Source organism: Eulemur rufifrons, chromosome 7 (assembly GCF_041146395.1).
Source record: "Eulemur rufifrons isolate Redbay chromosome 7, OSU_ERuf_1, whole genome shotgun sequence".
NCBI classification, from domain to species: domain Eukaryota; kingdom Metazoa; phylum Chordata; class Mammalia; order Primates; family Lemuridae; genus Eulemur; species Eulemur rufifrons.
The window spans coordinates 141,746,709-141,751,821 of record NC_090989.1 but is presented as its reverse complement, the minus strand read 5'-3'; the positions used below and the strand labels follow the sequence as shown (position 1 = coordinate 141,751,821).

At 36.4% G+C, this 5,113-nt stretch overlaps 1 pseudogene; it reads right to left on the bottom strand.

Annotated features, from left to right (window-relative positions):
• Positions 1-359: 359 nt before the first annotated feature.
• LOC138385810 (elongation factor 1-alpha 1 pseudogene) lies at positions 360-1,797 on the bottom strand (annotated as a pseudogene).
• Positions 1,798-5,113: the final 3,316 nt, after the last annotated feature.

Sequence of the window (5,113 nt, the reverse complement as noted above, 5' to 3'; positions counted from 1 at the left end):
GTGTTCTACCACTGAACCAACCTGCAAAGACTAGGAGAGGTGTTTTCATTTGTTTGTTTGTCTCATCATTTTATTTTTTTTTCTCATTAAATTTTGTTTTAATGGGTTTCAAAATTCTGTGACAGATTTTTGGTCAAGTTGTTTCCATTAAAAAGTACTGATTTTAAAAACTAATAATTTAAAACTGCCACACAAAAAGAAACAAAAGTGGTCCACAAAACATTTTCCTTTCCTTCTGAAAGTTTTATGATGCATTGTTATTAACAACCAGTCTTTTACTATTAAACTTAAATGGCCAATTGAAACAAACAGTTCTGAGACAGTTCTTCCACCACAGATTAAGAATGTGGTGGCAGGTATTAGGGATAATATTCATTTAAAGCCTTCTGAGCTTTCTGGGCAGATTTGGTGACCTTGCCAGCCCCAGTAGCCTTCTTGTCCACTGCTTTCATGACACACACAGCAACTGTCTGTCTCATATCATGAACAGCAAAATGACTCAGAGGAGGATAGTCTGAGAAACTCTCGACACACATGGGTTTGCCACGAACCATATCGACGATGGCAGCATCACCAGATTTCAAGAATTTAGGGCCATCCTCCAGCTTCTTTCCAGAGCAGCAATCTTTTCCTTCAGCTCAGCAAACTTGCAGGCAATATGAGCTGTGTGACAATCCAGTACAAGAGCGTAGCCAGCACTAATTTGGCCTGGATGGCTCAGGATAATCACCTGAGCAGTTAAGCCAGCAGCTTCCATTGGTGGGTCATTTTTGCTGTCACCAGCAACATTGCCAGGATGAACATCTTTGACAGACACGTTCTTTATGTTGAAGCCCATGTTGTCCCATGGAAGAGCTTCGCTCAGAGCTTCATGGTGCATTTCAACAGACTTTACTTCAGTTGTAACATTGACTGGAGTAAAGGTGACCACCATGTTGGGTTTGAAAACACCAGTCTCCACTCAGCCCACAGGGACAGTACCAATACCTCCAATTTTGTAGACATCCTAGAGGGGCAGATGCAAGGGCTTGTCAGTTGGATGAGTTGGTGGCAGGATGCAATCCAGAGCTTCAAGCAGTGTGGTTCCACTGGTGTTGCCATCTTTATGGGTGACTTTCCATCCCTTAAACCAAGGCATGTTAACACTTGGCTCCAACATATTGTCACCATTCCAACTAGAAATTGGCACAAATGCTACTGTGTCAGGATTGTAGCCAATTTTCTTAATGTAAGCACTGACTTCTTTAACAATTTCTTTGTATCTCTTCTGGCTTAATGGCAGCTCAGTGTAATCCATTTTGTTAACACCAAGAATTAGTTGTTTCACACCTAGTGTGTAAGCCAGAAGGGCATGCCCACGGGTCTGCCCATTCTCTGAGATACCAGCTTCAAATTCACCAACACCAGCAGCAACAATCAGGACAGCACAGTCAGCCTGAGATGTGCCTATAATCATGTTTTTGATAAAGTCTCTGTGTCCTGGGGCATCAATAATGGTCACATAACATTTGCTGGTCTCAAATTTCCACAGGGAGATATCAATGGTGATACCACGCTCACACTCAGCTTTCAGTTTATCCAAGACCCAGGCATACTTGAAGGAGCCCTTTCCCATTTCAGCGGCTTCCTTCTAAAATTTTTCGATGGTTCTTTTGTCAATCCCACCACATTTGTAGATCAGATGGCCAGTAGTGGTGGACTTGCCTAAATCTACATGTCCGATGATGACAATGTTGATGTGAGTCTTTTCCTTCCCCATTTTGGCTTTTATGGGTGGTTTTCATGGCACCTGTGTTCTGGCAGCAAACCTGTTGTGAAAAAGCTGTCTCATAATTTTTAAGGAAATCTCTGTCAAGACTTTTTGCAAAACAATGTAAAGTAAAGTAAAAGTAAAGGGACCCCAACTGAAAAGGAATGCAGCCTTTGTAAAAGTAGTTTGGAAAAGTCAATAAACAAATGGATAATTATAGGTATCAAGAACAAATCCTGGAAAAGAGGAAGCTAATTTTCAGAGTTATCAAAGAACAATATTCAAACATCTAGTTTAAACAAGAAATCACAAGGCATACAAGAAAACAAGAAATATGAACCATTCAAAGGAACAAAATTAATTGACAGAAACTGCCCTTGAGGAAACCCAGACATAGGGCTTAATAGATAAAGACTTTAAAACAACTGCCAAGGCATTCAAAGAGCTAAATGGAAATGGTTATGGACAAAAAACAAAGGAAATCAGAAAAAAGTTGTATAAAAAATGAGAATGTCAATAGGAGATAGAAATTATTAAAAGTAACAAAAGAGAAACACTGAAGCTAAAAATTATCATAACTACAATGAGAGAGTTTAAACAAGTAGATTTGAGCAGTCAGAAGAAAGAATCATGATCTTGAAGACAGGACAATTAAGATGATTTAGTATGAGGAGCAAAAAGAAAAAATAATGAAGAAAGTGAATAAAGTCTAAGTGACCTGTGGGACACTGTCAAGTGGACTAACAGATGCAAAATGGAAAATTCACAAAGAGAAGAGAGAGGGAGAAAGGTGCAGAAAGAATAGATGAGGGAATGGCCACAGAATTCTCAAATTTGAAGGAAGACATGTATCCAAATCCAAGAAGCTCAGGAACTTCAAGTATGATAAGCCTAAAGAAATTTATACTGAGACAGATTCTAATCAAAGTATTGAAGGCAAAGACAAAGAGAAATTGTAGAAAGCAGCAACAAACAAGTGGTATAATCACATACAAGGGACTGTCCATAAGATTAAAAGCTGATTTCTCACCAGAAGCCATAGAGGCCAGAGGCAGTGGAATTACATAGTTAAGGTGACCAAAGGGGAAAAAAAAAAGTCACAGATAAACAAACAAAAAACTTTTCAGCCAAGAATTCTGTATCCAGCAAACTGTCCCTCAAAAAATGAGGGAGAAATGAAGACATACACAGATAAATAAGAGCTGAGAGAGAAGTGGTAACATGAGTCCATCAGGTTCAAATGAAAGGACTCTAGAAAGCAATTTGTTTCTGAAAGAAGAAATAAAGAATTCAAATAAATGTAAATGTGGGCAAATATTAAAGCTATTATTATTTTATTTTTGGTTTGCAATTTAACTTTTTATTTCCTAAATTATTTAAAAGAAAATGTATAAAAGTAATAATAAATATATGTTATGTATACACAATGAATAAGATGCAATGCTACACAAAATGATCTGAAGATTCAATATAATCCCTAACAAAATTCCAATAGTCTTTTTGCGAGAAGAAGAAAAGTCAGTCCTCTAACTTATATAAAGTTTCAAGGGGCTCTGAATACCTGAAACAATTTTGTAAAAGAAGAACAACTTTGGGAGATTTACACTTCTTAATTTCAAATTATGCAAAAGTACAGCAAACAAAACAGTGTGGTACTGACCTAAGGAGAGATGTATAGGCCAATAGAAAAAAAAAAAAATTAAGACTCCAGAAATTAATTCATACATCTATGGCCAATTGATCTTCTGCAAGAGTATCAAGACCATTCAATGGGGAAAAAAAGAGTCTCTTCAACCAGTGGTGCTGGGATGACTGTATTAATGAATAAAATTGAACCCCTATCTCACACCATATATAAAAATTAACTCAAAGTGATTCAAAAACCTAAATTTAAGTATTAAAATTATAAACTCTTAGAAGAAAACATAGAGTTAAATCATCATGACTTTGAATTTGGCAATAGATTCTTAAATATGGCACCAAAAGCACAATCATCAAAACAATATATAAATGAATTGAAGGCTTTATCAAAATTGAAAACGTTTTTCATCAAAAGACATTACCAAGAAAGTAAAAAGACAGGCTCTGCAGTGAGAAAAAATATTTGTAAATCATAAATCTGATAAGGATTTAATATCCAGACTACACAAAGAGGTATAACTCAACAACAAAAAGACAATGAAAGAATTAAATAAAAAATATGCAAAATACATGAATATTCATTTCTCCAGAGGAGATATACAAATGAAATGTGAAAAAATGTTCAACATCATTATTTATTAGGGAAATGCAAATCACAACCATAATGAGATATCACTTCACACCTACAAGGGTGGCTACAACAGAAAATGAAAAATAAATGTTGGTGAGGATGTAGAAAAATTGAAACCCTAAGGAATTGCTAGTGGGAAAGTAAAATGGCTCAACTACTGTAGAAAACCATTTGATGGTTCCTCAAAAATGTTAACATAGAGTTAGCACCTGTCCTAGGAATTCCATTCCCAGGTATAAACCAAAAGAATTGAAATCAGGGATTCAAACAGTACATGAATGCTCATTGTAGCACTATTCACAATACTAGAAAAGTAAAAGAACCAATGTGTTCACCAACAGATGAACAGATAACAAAATGTGATATATACATTAAATGAAATATTATTTAGCCATAAAAGAAAGCAGTTCTGATACATACTACAACATCAAGGAATCCTAAAAATATGTTAAGTGAAGTCAGATAGAAAGGACAAATATGTATGATCCTCATTCATGAAATATCCAAAATAGGCAAATTCATACAGAAAGCATATTGCATGTTACCAGAGTCTGAGTCAAGGTGGGAATGAGAGTATTGCTTAGTGGTTACAAAGTTTCTGTTCAGGATGATGAAAAAGTTTTTCAAAGAGATAACAGTGATGGGATGGTTTCACAACATGAATACAATTAATGCTACTGAATTGAATGCTTAAAATGGCTAAAATGGAAAATTTTATTTTATGTATATATTTTAGCATGATAAGAAAGTGAAAAAAAGTCTTTGTGATGATGCAAGAATATTTTTTTTTATTTTTTGTTTGTTTTTCAGCTCATTAAGGGGGTACAAAAGATCAGGCTATATACATTGCCCATGCCTCCCCATCCCCCCGAGTCTGAGCTTTAGTTGTGTCCATTCCCTAGACAGTGCACATCACACTCATCATGTAGGTGTGCACTCCTCCCCTCCCCCCACCCCATCCCCCCCAGTCAGAACTTCAATCATGTCCATTCCCCAGGCAGTGCGCATCGCACTCATCAAGTAGGTATACACCCATCCCTTCCACCCAGCCCCGAGCTCTGTCCAATACCCAATTGGTGTGAATCCCAAAT